This window comes from Dermacentor variabilis, chromosome 9 (assembly GCF_050947875.1).
Source record: "Dermacentor variabilis isolate Ectoservices chromosome 9, ASM5094787v1, whole genome shotgun sequence".
Lineage (NCBI taxonomy): Eukaryota > Metazoa > Arthropoda > Arachnida > Ixodida > Ixodidae > Dermacentor > Dermacentor variabilis.
Window position 1 is genome coordinate 35491661 of NC_134576.1, and position 14981 is coordinate 35506641.

Genomic DNA, 14981 nt, shown 5'->3' on the forward strand with positions numbered 1-14981 from the left:
TTCGTGCAGATACAAGGCATTGCACTTTTCGCGTGACAGAGCTGGGGTATTCGCCAAAGAATGCTTACGCATTAAGAAACTCGATAGAAATTTAAAGCGCATATACACCCGCTTACTAGTACGCACTATCACCTACACTCTAAAAACAGTTGCACCCTTTGGGGTGCATATATTTGCCACACAACAACAAATACTTGCCCGCTTTTCCTTTCGCTGCGAGCCCGGTACTTCCAAGTACGGGGCTCGCAGCGAACGGCATGCGCGTTATCAGCATGACCGAGCATTCTCGACAGGAAAGTAACGAACGCAGCCTTTTCAAGAAAGGAAATGAGGGCTAGACAGATGACGATTATCGTTGTGTGGCAAAGATATACCTCAAAGGGTGTAAACATTTTTAGGGTGTCATGCTCGATATACATATAAGCGCCCTTAATTGTGTTTAAGTCCTATCACAAACAGACACATTGCGGTGCGTACAATCAGACTACACGCGTATTTGAGCACAGCTCGAGCGCGCTGCAATAAGCTAGCGGTGAAATCCCAGCCAAAACACATGCAGCGACGCGCCAACGAGTATTTAAGGCGTAAATTTAACATCGAGGCACGTGTAATGTACATAATGTACGTGCACCTTTCCAATGGTTCCGGTGAAATATTTTATTCCTGGCGTCTTCTTACGCCGATTTGTACAGCCGAAAGCAACGCACGATTGCAGAACGTACTAAGGTGCTGCAATGCCCTAGACAAACATGCCACAATCATTAACTATTATTGCAACAGCCGCGCGGCAGCACGCTCCGTGCTCTGCTACGACGACTAACCATGGCGGCACGATTTTTGCCCCGAGCAATGTGGCGGCGACCAGCTTCACTTTCGGTGAGCCACCTCCACTCCAGAGGTTATAACCTCTTTGGAACCTTAGTCATGCTTCTAGTACGCTGTACATCAACTGTAGCACCGCAAGAACAAGAGCACAAGGAGGAACGAAGCGCACGGGCACACGCACAATTTACTTTCGTGTATCTTGGTTCTTGCTGCGCGATACCAGTGACACTTCCGACCAGTGTTCCAACTTATGTGGGGTCGAATGCCATGCCCCAGCGACGGCGCTCTCTGGGTAACAAAAGTTAATCTCGAAGGCTATGCTTTTCCAAACTGTATTCTACAAATATTGCAATTCTACTGTAGACTAATATAGCAGGCGTTTACTATATGACCTATGATATTACTCTATGGCTAGACTGCCCGCGGGCATAGAGAAATATATTCGACTTCTTTTCCTCTGCCGTTCATAGCTGTGCACCGTGACTGTGCCGCTCGTTTTCAATTTGTTGTTTGATAATGCGCGGGGTCCCGCAGTCTCTGGGTGTTTGGATGGTGTTTTGTGATGGCTGTTGATGTGCCTGGTTGAACTGTTGCAAGTTCTTCCAGAGCATAGCCAGTACTTCATCCGACCTGTCCGCGATCCCTCCGCCAGCCAGGTGAGAGCCCGAAAGGCAATGAACGCGCTTCAACGAAAACTGCTCGAGAACGAGTGGGCGACCTACAACGCAAGGAAAACAAGTGACGGCTTTGGTAAAGTGACGTATGCTCGCAGTGTCGTGCGCTGCGCGGCATGAGTGTGCCAAGTTCGCGAAGCCCTGTTCTGATGCTTCTAACCTCTTTCCTAGGTCCCGTGGTCTCGAGGCATGCGCTCGCCGTGATGCTTTACTATTCTTAATAAACTGCCTGTTCCTGAAGAGAGCAGGTGATTGTGCACGACTGCCTGCTTTCTGCTCCCATTTGCTAGTCCGGAAAAAGAAAAAAAAAAAGAAAGAAAGTGTTCTGAAGTAAACGGTGAGACGGTACATAACTAGGGTGGCCGTACTTGCTTCCTTCGTGAATATCTGTCCTTGTTTTCTCTTCTTGTGTAACACTAGTGGCTGGCTTATTCTCTGACCTTAAAGACTGTATAACAAAGGGAAAAAGTTATTGTGTGTCTTTCGCACCTCGTGAAGTAGTACACTCTAAGAACAGTTTACACCCTTTGGCTTGCCCCTTCTGCCACACAAGAATAATCGTCATCTGCCTTGATGCGTTTCCTTTCTTTATCGCTGCAAGCCCGGAACTTTCCAGTGACGAACGGCACGCGCGTTATCAGAAGGGGCACTCCAAAGGGTGTAAACTGTTCTATGCTGATAACGCGCGTGCCATTCGTTACTGGAAAGTTTTGGGCTCGCAGCGATAAAGAAAGGGAACGCATCAAGGCAGATGACGATTATTTTTGTGTGGCAGAAGGGGCAAGCCAAAGGGTGTAAACTGTTCTTAGAGTGTAGTGATGGGAAGCCCTGCACTTGGCGTCATAAGGCAGTTGCAACGAGTTCTCCCTCTTCCTCTACCATTTTGATTGTTTTGGCATGAAGCAGGCCATGCACTCCGACTTACCATTTTCTATCTTCTGGTGTACACATTTTCTTGACTGCACCTTCTCTTGTTTTTATAGATGGAACGGCGTCCACAGAGCAACACTTCTTCTTTTAGAAGGTGAGTACTGCTGAACTGGCTTAGTGGTTATGGCGTAAGCACGAGGTCGCGGGATCAAAATCTCGACCTCGGAGGCCGCGTTTCGATGGGGCAAAATGCCAAAATTCCCGTGTGCTGTACATTGGTTGCACGTTAAGGAACCCCAGCTGGTCAGCATTGGAGTCTCTCACTACACCTTTCCTCATAATCATATCATTCTTTTGGCTTGTAAAACCTCAAAATTTAATTCTGAACTGGTCACAACGCTTTCACTGACCTATTTCAAGGAATGTGCATCTATTGCAACCCATCAATGTGCTAGGGCTAGCGCTGGTTGTAGAATGCCAAGGCATCTGCAAAGTTTGCCTATGCTTCAACCTGGACAACCCTAACGCATGGTTTAGGCACATAAAAATTCATAAAATACAAGACTAACTTCCATAAGCATGATAGTTACTCTTTAAGAAGTCTTCGAAAGGAAACAGGGTTGCTTTCTGGAGCAACAGATGCTGCAACCAGCATTGGCACTGTTGAACAGCACAGTCTATTTAATCAAGAAGCTATTTCATCAGCACAGGCTGCCTTGGCCAAACAAAAGACCACCTCTTCTGGTCAGAAGTCATCTGGCCCTCTTACTTCATGAGCAAGATCATGTCTCATTGTTTTGTCCATGAAGGAAGATATCAGCAACTTGTTCCCTCTGTCTGAGCACATCCTTGTGGACTAGTGGAAGTATGCATGTGAAGTTTAGGACGGCTTGTTGGTGCTGCCTCTGCTCTATGCTCTAGGCAAGGTGCTGGAAGTTGAAGACTGCCTCCATTGCAAGTGCAGCCACCCGTTGACAAATGACAATTCCTGCCAAGACACCAGGTCTTCGATGATAATGCTGATCGAGGACCTTGCATCTTTGGTAGGGTCAATGTTACTACAGGCGAGCTGTGACTTTAATGTAGATCACTGAGATGTGGTGACACTGGGCCCTGTCATGGCAGCCACCATGGACAAAGATTTGCAGTGATGAATGCTGCTGTCACGGTGTAGGTATGTTCACCCCTACAAGTTCTGCAACTTCTAAGAAACAGTTTTTGGACAACACAAGCAAGCGCACGCTCTTTGTCACACACATATGGAGTGCCCACACAAGAACTAAACATTCTCGCTTAATAGTGGCACACTTTGTTTCTCATTGAAGTTGTTTTCTTTACTGGCATACGAAATGGGGTGCAGAATACCTTCATGCTCCTGCATCAGTACAGCTCCCAGTGCAGTGTCGGATGCATCTGTATGAAGCATAGACTTCTTTGAAAAGTCAGGTGCTTGGAGTATTATTTGCTGCAATAGCGCAATATTGAGTTGAGATCTCAAGTGGTATCATGTTCCGGTGTCCAGTGGACAATGTTTTGCACTTGTTTTTGAGTGAGCTTAGTTAATGGATGGCTGTTAAAGCATATTGCTCTATGAATTGTCAGTAATGACCAGCTAGACCAAGGAAAGTCTGGGTGTGCTTTTGGTGTGAGGTTGTTCTGCTTTAATTACTTTCTGGAAAGTCATCCACAGTGGTTCAAACACACCGGTGCCTATCATGTGTCCAAGGAATTAAATTTTCCTTAACCTGGTCTGGCACTTCTCTGGCTTTAGCATCAGCCCAGCTTCCTTGATCCTTTTTTAGCCCCATTTCTAGTTTAACCATGTGTCCCTCCCAAGTGTCAGTCACCACTAGATTGTACTGCTGGACATTTGTAATTCCTTCTGGTACTTTCCTTATAAAACAAGCAAAAATTGCTGATGTAATTTTTCTGCCAAAAAGCATGAAATGTAACTGACAGCGGCCTGATACTGTTGAAAATGTTGGGTTATCCTTTGACTGTCAGTGAGAGGGACTTGCCAATTTCCTTTGGCCACATTGAACTTTGAGAAGTAGCACCTTGTGCTTACTTTGGCAAAAACCATATCAGTTCGTGGCATTGACTCTGCATCTAGAATGAGCACCTAGTTCAACTGATGAAAGTCGACGTATGTCCTATATGAGCCATCTGACTTTTTCATGAGTACCAGAAGAGAGTTATATAAGATGACAACCTTTCGATGACACCAACTGCTAACATCTCGTGGAACATATATTATAATCAACATCATTTTGTCTTTTGACAACATGGGAAGGGCTTTTCCAAGGTAGCAACAGTCTGTTGTGGCTTGTTGGTAGAAGAATGAGTGCCTTCTCTCCCACCTTGAGCTGTCACCATGAAGTGCATGAGTCATAGTGCTTCTTTTGATACTTTTGCACCTCCTAGAGTTTCTCATGAGCAAGTTGTGTCATATCCAGTTTTTCTCTTAACTGTAGAATATATTCGTATGTAGTCTTCACTTTGTTTTTGAGGTTGTCATCCATCCACAGTTCCTTCATCACGGTGACAGGGCCAAGTACATAATGCCCATGAAGTAAATGGAAGGCCGAGAAGCCCATGGTGGATGGTGGCACCTTACTATAAGCAAAAAGCAATGGAGCCAAATAACATTTTCAGATTTTTAGGCTTCTCCTGGCACATCTTCCTTAAGGGTGCTGTTGAAACGTTCGACCAAGCCATTGCTCATTAGGTGGTATGAGGCTGTTTGCATCTGTTCGATTGTTAATAAGTCATTGATCTCTTGTTGCGTTAAGCCTGATGTGAATTGCAAGCCTCAATCACAGAGCATTCCGTGTGGAAAACCTACTTGTGAGAAAATCTGTATTGGTCCCTCTGCAATGGATGCCAAATGAAATTTATCCAAAGTGACCGCATCTGCATACCTTGTAGTGAAGTCTGCCACTGTCAGGAAATATCACTTACCAGTAAGGGATGTAGGTGACATGGGGCCGATTATGTCGACGGCTACCCTTTCGAAGAGTGTATCAATAATAGGCATTTTGCCCAACCCGGGTTTTCCTGCCTTGCCCACAATTTGCTGGCATGTACACAGGAACTTGCAAGTCTATGGACACCTGCTTGGATTCCAGGCCGACACAATGCTTCTGGAATCCTATCAATAGTTCGTTTTGTGCCTTGGTGTCCATCTAGTGCACTTTCGTGTGCAGCCTCACAAGATCTGTTGATGTAACGCCGAGAGAACAACTACTTGTTTGAATCCAATACCATTGACAGTTCATATCGTTCATGTAAAACTTCCTTTTCGAGATATAATTTCCATTTTCTCCCTTTACGGTTGAATTCTTGGCCGATTGTCTGAAAGCAGATTTTCAAACTGGCATGCTCACTTTGTGCCTCTTTAAGATCTTCCTTGATCACGCTGTTCTTCCCACTAGTTTTCAGCATGTTCATATCCTTCAGGCCTTTAGCAACTGCGAGAACGTCCTCCTCCAGTAGTTCAGATAGGTCTGAAAAGTGTACTTGATATAGACCCCATGGTACCTTTGTTTCAGAAAACTTCCATGTACAATGAGTATCAGGTTCACAGGCTTCTGTAATGTGCCCCAGAATTACATCATAAATGGGTGATTCCGTACACCTCATTAAAATCTATCCTGTAATATAAGGAGACAAGGTGATCTAGACCTCGGGGAGAACGTGGGATGTTCCATCAACCGATATCACGGCCTGTTGCGTACAGGTGAAAGATTCTTGGGAAACCAGGCTATGGTGTACCATGACGATATTGCCGCCTGTGTCTCGCAGAACTGGAGCTCTGTATCCATTGACTCCCCCTGTCACAAGCATATTACTGGGATGGTTGTTTTTCTTGTATCTGTCATGTATTGTGCTGATCAGATCCTTCTGGGGACTCCTTGCCTCACTTTCATCTCCTGGCATCCCTCCAGGCAGCACAAGTTTAATATAATCTATTTGGTGCATAGCTTTAGACATGGGCTGGGCGTTATCTACCAGACATGATGTTTCATTTTGCCTCAACCATGTTTCTGGGCACAGTTTTGCCTCACGTCAATGTCGACGGCATTTCAGGCAAAATGTTTTTGTTTTGGCTCGACAGTTAGGATTTGTTTGGCCTTCCCTACCACACAAGAACCACTTCGTAGTTGTATCACCGCCGTCCAGGCCTTGTTTTTTTACTCTGAGTATTATTCATTTCTGAATCCTCCTTGAGTTGTACAAATTTCTTTGTTGCTGGGTGTCCGTAAAATGATCAGCTGCTTTTGTAGCAGCACGCAAAGTATAGCAATCCTGCTTGTGGAAAAGCATCACATTGCTTTTTTATTGCAGTTTGCTAGGAATTGTTCCATCATGACCAACTCAGCAATTCCTCGGAACATTTGAGGTGCCTCTGATAGCTTTAACCACCTATTGAAGTATCCTCTAATCCTAGCTACATGCTGCATAGCTATCTTTGTTCAGATGTTTGGAATCATGGAAATGTTTGTGGTAATCTTTTGCCATGAAATGAAGACGCTGCAGCAAAACTGTTTTGACTTTGTCAATCTTTGCAGTCTTGTGGAGACAGTCTGCCATGCACCTAGGCTTCCCTCGTGAGGTGCATGCTCAGTGCAATGGCCCACTGCGATTTAACTCAGCCTTGGTTGATGGTGACACACACAAATCTTTTGAGGCAACCATCGAAATCGTCTTGGGCTTCCTCAAACTGCGGGGGAAACTTGCATGGATTTGTCGTTTGTGAACAAACCACTTGTGCAGTTTCACTGGGTTCTCCTGCCTGCATTCTTTCTCCTTGAGCTGTGGCCATTTCAGCGAGCTTGATCCGTAGCTGAAGGCTGTGCTCTTCCGCTTCTGCTCAAGCTTTTTCCGACGATGCATGATCGTCGGCAACCCACTCATGCTCCACTACCCTCTCATTGCTATGACCTTTTTCTTTATTATTCGCTCTCTCAGCTCTGCCCCCAACAAGTCCCAAGTTCAATTAGTGCATAGGTGACCAAAGCATTGATTGTGTGCTTGTACAATAGGGAACAGCTTCGTCCTGTTGCGCAGACGGCAATATGGCATGGTGTAGGTATGTTCACCAGTGCTGGAACTTGTAAGTTAGAATCTATTTCAGATAAAACAATGAAGTGTACGCTCTCTATTGCACATAAACAGACACACTTTATAAGTCTTACAGGACATCGCTCATTAACAAAATAGGAACTAGAAACATACTAAACATAAAATCATAAATTAGTCCCAAACTACCTAATAAAATATCAAAGTTCACATGTTGCCCTACTTAGATGTGGAGTGTCAGAGCAAATAAGAGGCCGGAGTGATGCAGGTGGTAGTTACCCGCTGCGACTAGGGCCTTCCACTGTGACAGGCGGCCAGAAGGCATGGCAGAACTGGGTAGAACCATAGGTCAGGAAGGGATTCCAGAAGCATAGAGGTTATGGTGAATGCTCCACGGGTTGACCTGCAGACGTACATCAGCTTCAGGCATAGAATCGTAAGCTCAGAAGCACTAGGCATAGGCAGGAGCCTGTACCTATAGCCTTACAAGGCTGCTTTTTTCACTGCTGCTGCCTTCTCTTTGCTCCTCCTCTCACAGTGGCGTTGCTTCCATGTTTCTTGTTCGCTCCATGAGGCTCTCCGACGATTCTTCTTTCTCTTCGATGACTTTGTCCAGTGTCATTGCACGGTCATACTTGTGCCTTCATCGTCGTCATCTTCGCCTTTTCTTTGCAACGCAGCATGTGCACCTCATGACAGCTGCCAGTTGCATGCCCTGTTCAGTTGACTCCAATGGCATCTTCAAGTCCTGCAATGGGAGACTAAATCACAGCATATATGTCATAGACCTGACCACCAGTACCGACAGGAAAAAAGCTGCAGGCAGAATGTCAAGTGTCATCTTGGCGATAGGTGCAAGATGACTACATTGCTGTCCAAGTCTCGTCTGACATTTGCTGTGATTGCTATCTATCAGTGGCCACATGCACTGATGGGATTTGCTTCTACATTTGATGAAAGCCATTGACCAGTGCTGCCTGATGTGATTGGGTACTTCCAGTGGGTGCTACATTCCGCAAGTTGCTCCAAGGATAACTCTGCAGTCACCAAAATGATGTTTTCGCTGAGTTCGCAATGGCATTACCCTCCCAAATGGACTGTGTTGAATTTCCCTGTGCTGTCATTACACTACACTAGAGAGGAAAAAGGCAGAGAAAATAAATGGTAGATTCTTAGACATGCACCGCTGGCCATGCAGGATTGATTTGTTGCAGTGCTTCTTCACCTAGATGGTGAGCATGCAGAAAGCACTTTGCCTGCTCATGATGCAACCACAACCCTTCTTGACGACCTTTTTTGCAGGCGCATACTGCATGGCAAGCAAACATGCAGTAAGAAAAGTTGCGCGATGCAGTGATAGCCAAAGGGTGAGCTGCTGCAATATGTCCCAACCCAAAGGGAAAAGCAAGAGGGTATTGTGTGCCACTGCCAACTTGCCGTCCTAAGTACTGGGCCACCACCATTGCGGTGCACATTTTGCAATGGAGGGCCTGCTGTACTTCGATGAGCTCATTAGTTCAACGCATACCTGCTGCGAAGTGAAAGTACTGTGTGGAGGACTGTGGGGCTTTGTTCCAAATTCAGTCTGCTTCAGGACGTACATGAAAGCCGCTGTAGAGTAGCCGCATGCTGTGATAAATGTTGGTAAGTGATACGCAGTTTTCTCAGTAAACCATGTATTCTTCAGAAAAGTCTTCAATGTGCCAGTTAACAAGCATTATGATGATTACTCCGACGATGGCAGTCTTGCCAGCATGTTATTTTGTGAAGTAATTTGAGCTGACAGCCACGAAAGAAATTATATTACTTTGCAAAATGCTATGGCTAAGCAGGCTGTGGGTAACATAGCTTGTACTTCTGCGACTTTATTCTGTTTCATAGATTTAGAGTAGATGACGCATTAGGGGCCGCAGACCAATAAAAAAAATGTCGCATTGTTACTGCAAATCCATTTTACTGTAAAATATTCTTTTGCAGGTTATACGGCAGTTCTTGTTCATGGATGGGAGAAGTACGTGCTTATGTGGCACGTACTCCTCCCATTGCCGACGTCCCTGGCACTGCAAAGCGACAATGCTTATGTTATGGGCACCCCAGTGACAAGGGCCAACCACTGACGGCAAAAAAACTGTATTGCCTTCTATGATTCCGTTAGGACAGAATTTTAAGCAACGGTTTAACGGAGCAAGCATGTCATTCTCAATAGCATCGAGGCAAAAGCCCATTTAGAAGGAAGATTCCCCATCAAGAAGTTGCCAGAGATTAGACAAAACCATTGCAGAAGCAAGATTCTGCTGTGAAAACTCCTCGGCTCTCTCTAACCATACAGACCTCCCTTCAAAGAACTACTTTCTCGTGGGACATAACATCCAGTGTGGTGGCTTGCTGGAGCTGTGGGCACCCAGTCAGCAGTACACTTGCATACTGCATGACATGAAATTGTGCTGATGGATGCTGTGCTGTATTGTTCCACACGATAACTTTCAGTGGCTTTGGCAGCCGGCACACTTATGTCACCAAAAGTGACTGACCAGGAATTGTTGGCTCCTAGTATTGCCGATGGTACTGTAAAAAAAAAAAAAAAAAAAAAAAAGAAAGTGCTATTGCTGCGGTTTCATCTTCACTGACCTCAGAGAGTCGGCACTTAATATTTCACAAAACATCTGTGATGGCCATGTTCAATTCTTGAATTATATGTGCAGAGTCTTCAAGAAAATGCACACTCACTTTATATGATAGCATGTTCAAGCTGTCTGGTCTATGTGCTTACTTCCTAGTCAAGTCAATTTTATTTCAGCATTTCATTTTATACCTTTTGGGTACTTCTCTTGCTTTCATTTATTTATTTTGTCATCTCCCCCTTATTTTGGAGAGTCGCAAAGGCCCACCTGGTGTTGTCTTTGCCTGGAATCTTTGCAACAGAATCTTACATGTTTGGCTTCCTTTCCCACATCATTTCCATGATTTTCCTGGAATGTCATGTCCATACCTATTGACTTTTATTTTTGTCCAGAACTGAATCATAAGAAATGACTCATTGAGATGTCCTTAAGCTGCCTTCTTGTAGCTTTTTTGTCTGTGGTTCATTCCCTAATTGATTGGGATGAATAAAGCATTAATTCTTTAATTCCCACAGAGGCGTCTGCGTCAGCAGGCGCTTGGTGCGTTGCGACACCACGGACCCGAGCAGGGGGAGATTGGACCCTCCCTCACCTAACCGTGCATGGCTTAGCCGTGTCTGGGAAAAAGGGGATCATGAGGGTTGAGCTGATGCCGTATTTATGGACCTTTAACACCTCTTGGCAGTGGGATACACACTCTTTTGGCTGGGCTTCATGTAGACTGCACCCCCAGACTAACCCTCCCAGGGGAAACCGGTGGTTGTCTTTTCCTGTACCTGTCTTAATCTATTGCTTTCCTATCAACTTACGTTTTCTATCCTGTCATCTCCTTTCTTCATATTTATTTCTCTTTCTCTCAGGCTGCTTGGGTTAACCTGGTGCAGTATATCCAACCTTGAGCATGGTGCATTGGGTTATAGCAGCAATGCATGGCTATTGTAGGCAAGTCATTGCTCTGTCAAACTCGTAGCATCTACTAGTTTCTGTGGTGGGTCGCTGCCATTGCTGCCGAAGAAACTACATCCAACATGCAAAGGCCATATTTCCCTTTGCTGCCTGACTGTACCGCTGCAAAGCCCATATGCATTGATGGCTCCCTGAACTTTTTTGTCCAACACAAAGAATCTTTCCCACGATACCATGTTGTTCACAGCGATACACCTGAAAAGCCAGTAAGATTTATGTCACTTTTCCTTGTATTGAAATCCCTAACAGACACGATTGGACCAGGCTATAAAGCTAGCAAGATGGCAAGTGGAGACCTGCTCCTTGACGTTCGTGACAAACTGCAAAACTCGCAGAGTTTGCTGGCATCCCAATTACAGTGACCCCACACCATTCCCTGAACACCGTCCAAGGCGTGATCTCAGGTGCGGAATTGTTAGAATTAACCAAAGCCGAACACTTGGAAGGCTCGCAATAAAATGTCATTGAGGTAAAAAGAAATAAAATCAGGCGAGGCAACAACAAAATTTCAACAAAACATCTCACCATTACATTGGCCTCTGGTGTGCTACCAGACAGGTTATACTAAAATTTGTGTCAGACCCTACATTCCCAGGGTGTCTACCAACCGGGAAAAGCAGGAATGGACACACCTTGCAAAAAAGTGAGTGCCCTCTGCTGTATCCGTGAGGAAGCGTTCGGGGTGGCTGGATGCGAGAGTATTTGTGAGGCAAAACATTCCCCGTCGTCACCTTGTTGCTACATGTGTCATCGAGTTTGATGGCGTGAAATTCAGCTCACGTTGTTTGTTTAGTCGTTTTGCGATGTGTCAAAAATGATAGAGGAACACTGCATTCTGTTTTCTTTTTTAGACGCGGGGTGGACTTGTGACTTTTCGTGATGCTTGATCGCCAGTGACCAGGTGTGGGGCTCCCTGCACTCAACAACTCTGACCGTGTGTCAGGCCCATCGTGGTTGGGTATTGAAAGAAGAGGGTTGTGTGAAAAATGTTATACTCAATCTGAGCGCCAGTGACCCACAAGTGGGTCTTGTTTGGGCAGCTTACACCTGCCCCATCGGATTTGATGTCTGTAGATTCACTTTTGCTTTTCTCTTCCTGCAGTGTTGTAGAAGCTGAACTATATAAATTACAATGCACATTTAGTGCTGTGCGAACTGTTACATGTAGTCATTAAAACAAAGCTAAAATGTAGCCCAGGGATGAACTGGAGTGCTTGGGTAGATGCTAACACATACAGCCTGTTGCATCGTCAGCTGTCGAAGCAGGCTGCATTCCGTCAGTTAGCCTTTAACGCCCACTTATCTCACACTTTGAGTGGCAGCATAGAATGATCGCGGACTTAGCACCATATTTTCCAACAGATTGCATTTATGTCATATAAAACTCGTCGCATCAAGTAGCCAGTCTATGTGTTATCGGAAGCATAGCGACGTGCGAGACGGTATGGCATGATTGTCAATGTAATCCTTAGCAAATACGGCCTTTAATTTTCATTTCCACTCGCAATAAAAATGCGCGTTAGCTGGCACGTGGTTTATGGCCACGTGCGGCCGGCGGAGCTAGCCCGCATGCTGAGAGCTAGGAGTGTCCACCATGCACAAGAGCATGCTCTGAAAACACTAGCCGAGGCTGTCGCGCGTATGCCTCAACAAAATCCTACTTCGCTGTCATTAACGTGCTGTTACATGTCTCTTTATCCACGCAAAGACCGTGCCACTGCGCTGCAGGCTGTTCGGAAGTTCGGGTGTATGTGAAAACAGCACGTAGTCATAGTGACTAGAAATGTTTGAAGGCTGGCCTAAAATTGAAGGGCAAATATTAATACAAAGTACTTATTACAGGCCAAAATTTATGACGTATACCTGTTATAAAGTGCTTGCTGCGAATCCGAATCTCGGAGTGCTCGTTTGGTTACCACACTGAGCTGTCCGCATTCAGCTGCTTTACAGTGTTCACCCATGACGCTCTTTTTAGTGGGTACCGCTACTCGGATGGAAACAACTAAACAACAAAAACGACATTATTCTTGCCGCAATAATTCGTAGCTCCATATGCGATGCAGTGCACTGGCATAGCATTCTGAAATGTGGACACGGGAGCTTGCCTGAGAGTGCCGGAATGCCCAGCCAGGTGGGGAGTCATCTTCTGGCTTTACAACCGCTCGCGAGCGGCGCGCTTGCAACGTGAGAAAAAGAAGGCTGCACCTAGAATATTTTGGAACCACATTAAGTTTTTAGGCAGGAAGTCAACAACAGTACTACATATCCTACATGAAGATGGAAACAAACTGAAGGGAAGCGGCATTAAATTACATCTGAAAAATAACAGCCAAATCTTTCCAAGGCATTGATGAAGTTGTATTTGAAGAAAAAAAGAGCATTAAAGAGAACCAGATGGAAGAGGAGCTGGTGCTGACAAATTACAGCTGGAAGAAAGCCGAATAGAAAATTCCTAAGTGCGCTGCCACAGGGGTAGACAAGGTTCCTGCTAGGCTGATTAATGAACTAGGACCAAAAAAGTAAGGACGCTCTGGGGAAAGCAGTGGAAAGAGGAGAGAGGAAAGATAGAAGCATACCAGACAGCTGGCGACAAAGTAGAAGGAATTTAATCTAGAAAAGTAAGGGGGAAAAAGATAGAATTCACTCGTATCATTACATCGGTTAGCAATGCAGGCATTTGCAAGCATGGGCATAGAATAATGGCATTTTGGGAGAACTTCAGAATGGCTTCAGAACAGATAGGCGTTTGGATGATAACTTATTTGTTCTTACTCAGTGTATTGAAATATCAAGAGTAGAAAGCAGACCGTTATATGTGGCCTTTTTAGACATTACTGAAGCGTATCACAACATAGACCGCAATATTTTGTGGGATATTCTGGAAGGGGAAGGCTTAGGCGACGATTGTCTATAGCTTTTGAGAGAGATTTACCTAGAAAATACCGTTTGTGTTGAATGGGAAGGGATGAGGAGCAAGGAGAAAGTTGATATAAACAAGGGACTGAGGCAGGGGTGCCCTTTATCCCTGCTGCTGTTTATGATGTACATGGTGAGGATGGAGAGGGCGCTAAAAGGAAGTAATATCGGGTTTAATCTCTCATACAAACAAGCGAGTACAGTAGTAGAGCAGCAACTTCCAGGTTGATTTTATGCGGACGACATTGTGTTGCTAGCTAACAAGCAAAGTGATATGCAACGTCTGGCTAATACCTGTGGACAGGAAGGCAACAATTAGGTTTGAATTTTAGCATTAGAAAATCAGGTGTTAGGGTATTCAATGAAAATAGTGAACAGACAGTGGCATTACAGGGCCGGGAAATACCTCGGGTAAAAGAATATAAATATCTTGGTATATAAATAAAAGAAGGGAATAGATATATGGAAACACAGGAAAAAACAAAATCAGTAAATGGGAAGATAAGTGCAGCCATAATGAAGCACAGAGTGCTATGGGGATACAATAAGTACGAGGTGCTCCGGGGTACATGGAAAGGTGTAATGGTTCCAGGACTTGCTTTTGGAAATGCGGTTGTTTGCTTGAAATCAGGGGCACAATCAGGACTCGATGGCAACCAAAGGTCAGTGGGACGCCTCGCATTGGGTGCTCACAGGAAGACTACAAATGAAGCTGTGCGAGGTGGTATGGGCTGGACCAGTTTTGAAGTGAGGGAAGCTCACACTAAGATTGATTATGAAGAACGACTGAGGAATGTGGAAGAAAGTAAATGGGCTGGTAGAGTGTTGAGGTATTTATAGAGGAAGAACATTCATTCACAGTGGAGGAAAAGAACTAGGAAGCTTACCAGCAAGTATGTGGCCTCTAGGGTGGGCAACACAGCAATGAAGAACGTCAGGCGGAAAGTCAGAGAGGCTGAAATAATCTCATGGGTGGCAGCAATGGAAAAGAAACCTGCTATGGGTAACTACCGATGAGGAAAAAACG

At 45.1% G+C, this 14981-nt stretch overlaps 1 protein-coding gene across 1 annotated transcript in view; it reads left to right on the plus strand.

Moving 5' to 3' along the window:
• The first annotated feature begins 922 nt into the window (after positions 1-922).
• Positions 923-14981, plus strand: part of LOC142592604 (uncharacterized) — a 45414-nt gene continuing 31355 nt past the window's right edge. The window contains exons 1-2 of the mRNA XM_075704141.1: positions 923-1117; positions 2483-2523. The gene's annotated coding sequence lies outside the window, so the exon portion shown is untranslated. The remainder of the gene's footprint in view (positions 1118-2482; positions 2524-14981) is intronic.